The sequence below is a fragment of the Triplophysa rosa genome, linkage group LG4 (genome assembly GCF_024868665.1).
Source record: "Triplophysa rosa linkage group LG4, Trosa_1v2, whole genome shotgun sequence".
In the NCBI taxonomy this organism is placed as follows: Eukaryota; Metazoa; Chordata; class Actinopteri; order Cypriniformes; family Nemacheilidae; genus Triplophysa; species Triplophysa rosa.
This window is the reverse complement of record NC_079893.1, coordinates 27,916,024-27,928,508: the sequence shown is the minus strand read 5'-3', so window position 1 is coordinate 27,928,508 and position 12,485 is coordinate 27,916,024. Positions and strand designations below refer to the sequence as shown.

Here is a 12,485-nt window from a genome sequence, read left to right as displayed (position 1 = left end):
TTCATGCTCTCAAGAACATCTCTTCTCTTGAATTATACACACTCTGACCTCAAAGTCTGAATTTCGAAAATCCACTTGGGGCTAGTGGTCTATGAATATGTGAGATTGTGTCTGTGTGTGTGTTTGCATGACTGGCAGATTGAGATACAAAGCTCTGTTCATCCCAGCCTGTTGCCTGGGACAGAGGGAACGGAGTTTGAGAGACATACAGTACATATACAGAGAATTCTGGGATATCTAGAAGGACAGACATGCTCACACAAAGACATTGACACAGAACACTAAAGTTGTTCAGTCCCAGACAGAAGCTTATAACTTTTAATTGCCAAGTAGAGTAGAAACTCCTGCATGAACACTGCACCAGGACCATTAACTCCTCCCACTTATCTTCCCATGGTACACACCCACAGTCCCTTCACTGACTGTCTGAAGCATATTGCGCACATCGCAAGTGACAGATTCGTTCTCGCTCCAACACAACTTCTTGGATTTGAAGTGCACAGAGACAACTGTGAAAGGAAAGAAAGAAATAATGTGTAAGTCTGCGAGGTTCGAGGCTTAAAATGTTTTAAAAGATATTTGAAGCAAAACCCATCTACACAGTAGGTTGGTACAGGCAGTCTAGTTTCAAATATTGCTGCTCTTTGTTGGTGTCATGGCGGGGAAGAAAATATTTTTTCTTGGCATGTGGATCTGTGGACAGTCTTGAGTGACAGGGAATTATAGCAAAGAGAAACGGTGAACGCTAAGAAAACAGGAATATTCAAAAACGAGTACCAATAATGCTGTGCCACATGGCTTAATACAAACCTGAGTGAACAATTTCATTTCCTACATTGGTTTACTTATTGAAAGTGACCTATTTGTCAGATGTGGTGACCCATACCCGAAATGTGACCTCTGCATTTAACCCATTCAGTGAGTAGTCAACACACGCACTGCAAGTCGTGAACACACATGCACCCGGAGCAGTGGGCAGCTATCACCGCACCGCCCGGAGAGCTAGTGGGGGTAAGGTGCCTTACTCAAGGGCACCTCAGTCGTTACCCGCCGGCACTGAGAATCGAACCGGCACTCTCATTCTGTGTATACATCCTATGCACACTCGCCAACTTCCTAGGGCTGTTTAACGATTAATCGTGATTAATCACATCCAGAATAAAAGTTTGTGTTTATAATTGTGTATATGTGTGCACTGTGCATATTCATTTTGTATTTATAAATGCTACATAAATATGTGCACAGTGCAGTGACATATATTATGTAAACACACAGTTTTATTCTGGATGGGATTAATCGCGATTAATCGTTGAACAGTCCTAGGTTCAAAAATGCAATGGTGACTTTTGCAAATATAAACGTATTTGTATATACAGTAAATTAGGGCTGTCAAACGATTAATCGTGATTAATCGCATCCAGAATAAAAGTTTGTGTTTACCTAACATATGTCGGTGTACTGTGCATATTAATTTTGTATTTATGAACACATACACATCAATGCATATTTTTAAGATAAATATTAAATATAACAATTAATAAACGTTGATATAGAATTTCAGTTATTGATAAATAGAGATAAATACATTTACATATTTCCTAAATATATAAACAAGTATGTGTATGTTTTTGTGTTTATAAATACAAAATTAATACGCACAGTACACAGACATATATTATGTAAACACAAACTTTTATTCTGGATGCGATTAATCGCGATGAATCGTTTGACAGCCCTATTATAAATATACTTTTATTAGTTAAACCCTGCAAAAATATGGTCTACATAATGTACTGTATGTTTATACACTTAAACGTTTACACATTACAGAAAATAGTGTTTTTATTGCCTTTTTTAAAACAAATAAATGAACAATAGTAAATAAACATGACATGCGGTTGTTTTTATTCTTTCTATTATGAACAACAATGAACAGTTTTATGATGCAAACTGTAATACGATATAATCCATATAGCCACACATACAGATTCATTTTTGTTCTCTAGTTTCCCATATGGTGGCCTTAAATATCATTCGCTGTACAGAAAAAAGTAAAATAATGAAAATTTAGCAGTTTCTGACAGCACCTGTTAGCATCTCATGCTAATCGAGCTTATCCAAACGTTCCACCATTTCAAATATGTACTCGGTGTATTGTGGTAAGAGAAGAAAAGTTTGTTAGCTTTTGAAGTTTTAGAAATGTATCATTAACAGAGGTATCATTTAGGTACGCATGTGTATTTGCCATTAATATCGGACTGAATAATGACAGGGGTGTTTAATTGCGAACATTGCTTACGTGCTCTTGTCAGCCTGGTTTTTGTACCGGTTGACATTGTGAATGCTAAGTCACAAGAATGCTAAGAATTCCATTTTCTCACCCATCATCATAACTTTAATTAAGAACCTTGTGAAAACAAGTAGTCGTGAGTGTCAGTTTGGCCAGATAAGCGCGGTGTCGGACACGTGGATGATTTTTTAGCGTGTCGCCAAACTTAATAAAACTCTCATTAGCTTCCACACACTTTTGACTGATCTGACAAAATGCAAAAGTAATTAAAACAGTGCATTTGGAAGATACTGTTTGTTGGGAAATTCGAGTCTGTCAACCGAGTGGCGAAATGACTAAACGTCAGTGCAAATGTCACGCTTGTGATTTGTTAGATAGGTCGTTTTGACATGATTTTATACCTCTCTCCCTCTCTCCATTAGGGAAATAAATACAGTATTATACTTCGAGAGCTTGGACCACAGTGTTCATGGCCCATTTGTTTGTAAGCACATCTATTTCAAAAGCCATCTGTGTTTTGTTTCAGTGCAAAATGAACTCCCCGGGCATTCTGTAATGAGCTAGGTATAATAAAAAATGTTCTTGGAACGTTTCTCTTTTTTTAAGTCACAAAAACATTTCTATTTTTGAACATCCACCCTGTTGCCTAGCATTTATTTTGTCATTTATAACCACCAGTGCTGTAGCTCTATTAAACGTGCTTTTCAATTCGACTGAGATGTATGACATTAAATAAAACTATTTTGAGAATGAGTGATCAAACATGAAAACTTTTTAATATCATGTGGATGACTTGGTAATGAACCACAATAACTCTTTACTTGGCCAGTGAAAAGTTTATAATCCTGTTCACATTTCATTATTCAGATAAGACATTAATAATCAGAAGTCAGAGATTTTAATATGAAATCAAACATTTCAAAAGAAACTTACGCAAGAACAAATGATGTTAGATGTACATTAGTGTCATAGCTCTCAGTTTGTTTTGTTTTATTTCTCGTAAGGCTTTTTAGGAGAAACTTCAGAGACGTGAAATGTTATTTATGCTCTATTAAATGAGAACTCTATGAAGTCTCCTGAGCTATAAAAGAGCAGCCCTGTAGTAATACAGTTTTCCTCTGAGCAGACCTTGGTACAATCTGGCCCTCGGCTTCTGTGATGAATGAGAAGGAACACATTAGATAAGTGTGTTATCTAAGAGGGTACTGTGAGAATAAACATCTTCCTATACTGGCCAGGCATGATTACAGATTTTGAGAAATGATGGGAATCTGATTACTGTGATATAGGAACGGTTACATTAGTTTGTGCTTAAATTGATAGAAGTGACCAAATGTTGATTGGAACGTGGCTTGAGTTCCTATTTATGGTTTTATATTGTGTCTATTCAGATTCACTGAAATTCTAGTTAGTGGGCGATAGACATAGATTAAATACGTACCTCTGCCTACATTTCTGCGCAACGTGAAATATGTAGCTCCAGGTACAAATCGCTGCATCTCTCGAGTGGAATGTCCACTAGAGGCACGTTTTTTCTCCGTTCTAATGTGTTTTATTAAAAGTTACGAAGCAGACACATGCACAAAGTAAAAAGGTTAGAGCACCTAACCCCACTCCCACCCTAATCCTAAACCTACCCACTTCCCAAGCATATAAAACACGGAACAAGCAAATACAAGTCAGCCACGGGTATTTATTGCAAACACTGACCAAAAACAGTATAAAACATTAAAAACAAGTCAAGTTACTTTCGGAATCTTCTAGAACCATACGATATCATTGTGTGATGAGCACATAAGGTTTTAATTAGGGCTGTCAAATGATTAATCGTGATTAATCGCATCCAGAATAAAAGTTTGTGTTTACGTAATTTATGTCGGTGTACTGTGCTAATTAATTTTGTATTTTATATTTATGAACACATAAACATAAATGCATTTATTTTAGAAAAATATAACAATTAATAAACTTTTATTTAGAATTTAAATTATTGGTAAATATAAATGAATACATTTACATATTTCCTAAATATATTGACAAGTATGTGTATGTTTTGTGTTTATAAATACAAAATTAATATGCACTGTACACAGATATATATGACGTATACACAAACTTTTATTCTGGGTGCGATTAATCGCATTACGTAAGCGAACGTAATGACGAAACCAGTCACAAGACACCAGAAGCCAATGCCATTTCAAAATCAAAGCTGGCGTAACCACCGTTCTGGCGGCAATTTTTGAAATCTGTCACTGTGCGCAGCCGGTCCGGATCGGAGCTTTAAGACTTACGGAGAAGGGGATCGCTTTTGATTTAATTCTTCAGCCTCGGAACGCTTGGAATAATTGCACTTTTTTAATAAACAGCATCTGTACAAAATACTAATACATTTTGATCATTTATTCATTTATTGGAGTTATGCTTAAGTAAACAACAAGTTCTTGAATTACCTCAGTCAAACACAATCAATCCTCACAGTAATGACATCAGACATTTATCCGCCACGGGATATACATCAATAATATTCAGTATCGTCTGCTTTGTAACCTTGAACGTACCTGCATCAACACGGAGAAAAACCCATGCGCCACTAGTGGACATTCCAAAATGCAGTGATTTGTACCTGGAGATACATATTTCAGGTTATGCAGATTACAGTATAATAGTAAATAGAAGTCCTCAAGGTTGTCATTTTATAGTGCCTACTACAATGTTTTGCATTGTAAAAGGGCATGTGGGCTTAACAGAAAAAAACTACACTTGTTCTCAACTGGGAACATTTCTAGAATGTGTTTCAGTATAGTGATGTTTGGCTGTGGAGGCTGCATCTCTATATGGTTTAGAAGTTATGGTAATTAAATTATATGTGCACTGTTTTTGTATGTCTACAGATACAAAACATACAATTGTGTACCTTTTTGGGCACGTCAAGGTACATATTGTGTACCTTTAGAGGTCGGTTAAATAAAAAAAAGTGTATCTTCACAACCTTTTTTACTTACATAAATTCTGTAGAATGTAATTCGACAAAGTTTATCATGACGTTATAAATGTAGTACTGTTAAATATATCTGAATAGTTGAAATGCTAAAACTTGCAACAATAAAAAACTACAGTAAAAACTAAACTAACGGTTATAGAAAAGTACAAAATTAAACTAAAAAAGTACAATATAAAAATTTTAAACAAATCAAAACCGTAAAAACCCTAGTGGGAACTACACAGTAGCTTTTATGTTCAAATTCAACATACAAACAACGCTCTACAAAGTTTCCAATAGGTTGTCAGAAGCCTGAGGGTTTTCTCCTGAAACATCCCTAATGTGATGTTCTTTGATCGTTCTTACATTAAACTGGCATTAAATTAAATTTAAACGAGACCTCGCATGAACCATGTGAAATATAACAACTATTCATCACGCAGCACATACGTTTTTCCATAGAAAACATTGTTTCTGAACTCCTTATCTACTTTGTGCAAGCAGGACCTGAAGTGCATCTACGCATGAAGAAAAAAGGATCTTGCGGCTCCGTGTAAAGCATTTTTTTCATGTAATGGATTCATTACCGTTCTCTGAAGATCCAAGCCTGCGGCTGTGTTTAGTCACTTCATTAAAATGGGATACAAATGGACGCCTCTCTAATTTCTGCTCCATTTGAGTCTGCCGGTCTGAGACCGCGCTGCACTCGTGTGCTCAGGGTGTATAACTTAAAGTTAGGTCTGGAATGACTGCTCATTTTACTGGTCAACTAGTTGGTGGTTCAGGGTATTACATTAATAACCTCAAATTAATAACTTCTTGTGGATTGGTGGTGAAGACTTTGGATTGACAATTGACCTATGTCTTAGTCTTACTCTCTTAGGCCCGGTTTCACAGACACGGCTTAGCTTAAACCAGGACTATGCCTTAGTTGAATTAAGATATTTATGTCGCTTTTATAAAAATGCCTTGGAAGAATACATTACTGGTGTGCATCTTGAGACAAAACAATGGCACTGATATATTTTAAGACATTTCTTGGCTAGTTATATTCAGTTAAGACATGTCACACATTCATTTTAGTCTGGGACCTTAAGCCTTGTCTGTGAAACCGGGCCTTAGTGTCTTGATACATTGTCCTGAGGTGGAAATAGGTATTTTGGATTATCATCCCTTACTTAAAATGGCTTTAACAAGGTTAAAAATGGTGCATTTGTCATCAAATCAGTCACTTTTCGGAGTCAGCATGGGCCTCGGATGTGGCATTTTTTGACACTTGGCAGGAAATGATATGCCCGTTTTAGCATCCACAACAGGACCATATATTAAGACGCACATAGTTTGTTTCATAATGAATATAACTGTATGATTACAGTCTTGCAGAAAAAAATTGAATGGAAAGAAAACGCACATATGTGCATGTTTGATTTACTTTTGGAGCGTTCAGTGGCGGTCATTTGGCTTCTTACCAAACGCTCGTGAGGAGTTTTCACTCTATACACTTTACCCCGTAATGTATATAACACAAAGACATTGGGTGTCTAAATAAATAGTCATGTGTATTCATCATTATTCAGTGAATTTTAGAGATCACAGTCAACCAATCGGTACAGACCTACTGTCCATAATGTGCAATGTCCTTTCGTGAAGAGAAAATTGGCAAACACTCTCCCAATATTTCTGACAATAAATGTGACAATTCCCAAAGAGCGAACAGCAGCGAGTTTGTAGGCGTGTTTCCGGCCATTTTTGTTTGCGATTTTGCTGCATCCACTCATAAAAATAAAGATTTGATATATTTATGGTCGGAAATATATAAAATACCTTCATGGCACATGTTCTTTACATAATATCCTAAAGATTTTTGGCATAAAAAAATCGATTATTTTGACCCATGCAATGTATTGTTGGCTGTTGCTACAAATATACCCGTGTGAATTATGACTGGTTTTGTGGTCCAGGGTCACAAATCAATTATAGAGAGAGGCTGATTGACGTTGTAAGACATTGACACTGACTCTTAGCATCTGTCACCAAATCCAGTCTATTTACCTGCTCGGCACATTCGTGGCAGGGTTTGGAGAAAATCGGTTTCCGAAAGCCTTCTCGAAGCTCTAAATCCAAAGCACAGCGGCATGCAGATGAACAGTTTAACAGATTTTCTTGACGGATTACACAATGACTATGGAGGTGTTTGGAGTTTGAAGCATTAGCCGCTTATTCTGTTGATATGTATGTAAAGCTTGTTGGTTGGCTAAACACATCTGTATATTACACACAACATAATAAATATTATTTATTATATATTGTGTGTGTTCATGTATACCAGCAAAAATTATGAATATATATGAGCTTAAATAACATTGTAAGCTTCATTCCACACAATTTAGATCCATGGAGGTGAATGCCTCGGATCACCCGCATCGAAAACATGACAGAAACCCATTATTCAGCAACCCTCGGGGGAAAGAATGACAGGCTGTAGTTAGCAGCGTCTGTGGTTAGCCTGTGGTAAGTTAAGGTCAGATGGGTGGGTGGAGGAAGAGACAGAGACGGGGATATACACTATTGAGTGGGTGTATTGAGCAAAAGATACAGGACCCTGAACGTAGCCCTAAGCTACAGCAGCGGCGAGAGGTTAATGAGGATGGAAAACCTACACCGTCAGGCGGAGAAATTCATCAATGGAGGAATAAAAGTTGTGTTGGAGGCTTGAGGATGGAGGTGGGCTGTGATGGGATAATGGAAGTCGGCCGAGGAAATGCACGCTAGAGAGATTTTGAGTGGCAGTCGTGTTGATGGATTTTGTAGGATTTTGTTGGCCAGCGTTTTTGTTGTATGTTTTAAAGTCATCGGTTAATACCAATGTTTCGGGTTTACGAATCCGTGTTGATTAAAACAGTATGAGAACAAACGCCAAGGTGATGAAAACAATTAACGGGATAGTAGGAACTCATTTATAGCCAGTAGCCAGATGTCTTCTTCATCTTTTCTCTCTGTTGGCTTCACGTAATGCGCTTTGCCAGAAAATATGCAGGCAAATTAATCCAACGTCAAATGATATTAATCTCCTCTCGGGCAACTCGCCGTGGGCCGAGAGACGGTCTTGCAATTTTTCTTCAGATATGTTGCACTGTAAAACGTTGCTGTAATTTCGCAGTAGGTTTGCCAGTAACTTACTGTAGAATTCATGTACACTTTTGTTTTAAGCATAAACTTACCTTGTTTATATATTTTTCTTTCATAAAACAAGACTAAATCTCTTGGGTCACTTTTCTTGTTATGTAAATGTATCGTAATTTAAGAAGTTTTAAATATTTTTACAGAAAACAAGAGAAAAATGCTTAGGAAGAATGTCAATTTGCAGTGTTTCTGTGCTAATGCTAGTCATTTCTTGCTCATTTTGAATCTCAAAAGTGTTTTAATTGAAAACGGTACTAATTGGAAAGTATATTAAGTAGTAATTAAATCTACAGTAAGTTACTGGCAAACCCGCTGCAAAAACTAGAGCAAAGTTTTACAGTGTGGATCGGGGATGCGAGGGACTTCTTGTGAGACAAACACGTACACAAGCACAATTTGATTGGAAGGTCACGTCAACTGTGGAAACCAGAACAGAAATTGGGCGAGAAAGATTTTGACAAAAAAGAAACATCAAAGATGCAGACAGTAGACAGACAGACGGACGGTCCTTTCGGATGGATAGAGCGGAGATGACCGGGGCAGCAAACACTGATGCTTAATGAATAGCTGAAGCATGATTAAAAAAGTACCACTAGCTTAGCCAAAAGCCTGGTTTGACCTTTAGCTTTAGTATTTTCTGCTATTGTTTAGACTTTGTTTTGCACAGAGCTTCTTGAGCTTCTAACTGGAATTATATAAAAGGACTAGACATTGAGGTGATGATATGGGATATCTTAATGGCACACTTTAGAACAATTCTGTATAAGTGTGAATGTATTTACATCCATCACTAGAATTGCAAAACATGAAAATAAAAAAATAGTTTGGCCACCCTCATGTCATTCCAAACCTGTATGACTTTCTTTCTTTTGCAGAACACGAAAAAATATATTTTGAAGAATGTTGGTAACCAAACAACATCGACTCCTATTGACTTCCATTGTGTGGACACAAAACCAACATCCTTTGTGTTTCACAGATCTGTCATATACAAGTTTTAAGCAACACGAGGGTGAATAAATGATAACTAAACAGGGGCGGACTGGCCATCTGACGAACAGGGCGTTTTCCCGTAGGGCCGCTAACGTATGGGGCCGGAACGGAGGCTGTGGCCACTTACGTATGGGGCTGTAACGGATGCGTTTGCTGCTAACGTACGGGGCCGTAACGGAGGCTTAGACGGACGTATTATAAATGCGAATGCACGCAACGCATGAAACATCAACCCAGACGCACCCAACCCCCCCTCCCCCGTCGACAGATTCGGTGGAGGGCCGATGCGGGCCTTAAATTGCAGGGAAGATTTTTCTTCCCAGTCAAGCCCTGTGACTAAGGCCCAATCCCAATTCTATTTTCTACCCCTTCGCCTACCCCTCGCCCCTTCCCCTCGCCTCTTGAAACAAAGTGGCAAGGGGAAGGGCTACAAATTTTCCGCTAAGAAATGGGACACCACTACTACACTGTTATACGTCATCATATACGTCGTTGCTAGCTCGTCACGTCAGAGGACATGTGCCGATGCACCGGGTATATGACATAAAAATATATTTTCTAGTATCGTGCAATCAGTGCTGTCCGCTAGCAAACTTTAGCGATTTTTTTGCAAACATTAAAAGAACATCACCGTAAATACAAACACAAGATTGAATGTAACATACATAAAAGGAAAAATTGTCATAAAAATCCTTATTAATGGCAAAAATTACTTACATTTATGGGTCTGCTTGCTCGAGTGAGCGGCCATGTTGGAAATTTCTCTTAGCCCTTCGTTTGAAGTGAGGTCACGAAAAATCTTCGTTTGAAGGGCTATCTGGCCCTTCCCCTTACCCCTAGCCCTCCAACCAAAAGAGAATTGAGACACCACTACCCCTTCACGTGAACGCGCCAAACGGAGGGGTAGGGGAAAGTGTAGGGGTAAGGGGTAGAATTGGGATTGGGCCTTAATGTTTATTTTTGAGTGAATTGTCACTTTAAGAGATGCAAATTAGTATCTCTCCCACATTCCAGTCTTTAGCTATTTATCTACCGGCATAAAGATGAAATAAGTCACCGATAAAATTTATGGAGAAAATGTATTTTAATTATGGGCATTTCAGGACAAATGGGTTAATACATGTTAAATCTTGTGAAATTTGTACGCGTAAAGGACGTTGTCAATGGCGAAGTTTATAAATTAGTGGGATCAGAGATTTTCAATTACATTTTCTGAAAGAAATAAAAGCCTGTTTGCTACACAATAGATCTCTGTTTGAAGAACACAAAGAAACAATTATGGATTAACCATAGCGAAACTAATCCCAGTTAGCTCCCGGGACTACTGCACAGAGAGTTTCCCGGTAGAATCTGGTGTGTTTCAGAGGTGAAACCATGCTTGTCTGTGTGTGTGTGTGTCGAGTCCCAGATGGGACTCTAAATTAGACGGTATTTTAAATTCTGTCCTACACGCTCCCGGCAATCTTTCTAGGTTACAGTGCAGATAAGGAAGACATGCTTTCTGAAACATCGCGGCAGTGTAAATGAATGTCGTCTTTGTGTATCTGCTCATAAAATAATGCTCAGAATGTAGATGATGAACGATTAGCGCTTCTTCCTGTTATGTAACTTTTGCTGGGTTACGCTAAACTAAGAGAAACAGTTCTGTTTTGAGAAGTTTAGCTCTGAGGCCAATACGCATTTTTGAAACAAAAACTCCTTTTTATTTACAAATATCTGCTGTATTTTTTATACAAGGTTCATCTGTGAAGTTTGTAAACTAGCACAATAAGAGTTGTTTGCGATGAGAAATATTTTGTATGTTGCGAAACAGGACTGCAAGATTGTCAACGTTTGACAGACGTTTTGGTTAAAACGTTTTGTTAATGTATTTTATCAGGGACACAAAAATGAACATTTTCAGGTCCCTTGAAAGCAAATATTTTAGGCTCAAATGCAAACTGAGGTCAATGTCATTCTCGACTTTCATCAGATGAAACTAGACGTCAGACAGACATACACGTTCTTTCTCCCCTTTGCTTTGCTTGCAAAATGCCCCTTTTCAAAAGAGGACATACCATCTGTTTTATGCCGTGCTGTTTTTTCAAGTAATTCTCAGTAGGGTTGTCAACTTGAAGCGTTGTTCTGTGACGACGTTGGCCCGTATATGTGTTTAGAGGAGGGCTGCGATGCGTTTTTGTTTCAGACTCAATTTGTCCTGAAATAAGGACACTGTTAATGCACCACAAGGTGCTTTATTGCTTTGCAAAATAAATAGTATTGCCACGGAGGGAGAAAAAGCCATCTCAATTCGGTTGAGCCCGATTGCGTCTTCCTCCGCGTTTCCAGCCATAAATTTCGGCAATGAAGACAAATGCAGATTTGTACACATTTGCTTGTTTCTGCCATATGGTGCTGCTTGTACAGGTGAGCAGAAAAAGCCGACCGTGGATGATGGATTGGTTCGGGTCACATAAAACGAAAGAGCAAACAAACAAAGCACAAACAAACAAGCACAAACTTGAGAAATCTATTTATTTTCTCATTATATATAGAAGCCCAACAGAAAAGGGAAGAGGTGTGCAAACAGAGTACCAGGGTCAGGGTTTTAGCTGCGATTTCTTTGAATTATCTTTCTGCATCCGGGGGGACCAAGCAGAGCTCTTCTACCTGCAGGCTGGATTCCTTTGCTGGCCTGCAGGTCAGGGTCTAAGGTCTCGGTCCTGATTCTGTTTTCCTCGCCTGCCTCGGTAAACTGAATTCAAACAAATAAGCATGTGTAGATAGACACATGTGGAGTTATAGTGAATGTGCCTGCAGTCATCTGATGGCAAAAAGCCAACGTGATGGAGATTTGTTTAAAACTGGCTTCGGTTTCTATAAAACGAAGATTTCGTTTCACAATCGTTTAGATGAAGAATGTTGGAGTAGAAAGTTGTGTGGCATTATTTATTTCAGAGAGTTCATATGTGACCCTGGAGCATAAAACCAGTCTTAAGTAGCACGGGAACATTTTTAGTAAAAGACAAAAGTTCATTGTAGGGGTCAAAATTATCA

The 12,485-nt window shown here is 38.1% G+C and overlaps 1 protein-coding gene across 1 annotated transcript in view; it reads left to right on the top strand.

Annotated features, from left to right (window-relative positions):
• sorcs3a (sortilin related VPS10 domain containing receptor 3a) overlaps nucleotides 1-12,485 on the top strand; it is a 187,019-nt gene that overhangs the window by 33,760 nt on the left and 140,774 nt on the right. The gene's annotated exons all lie outside the window — the stretch shown is intronic.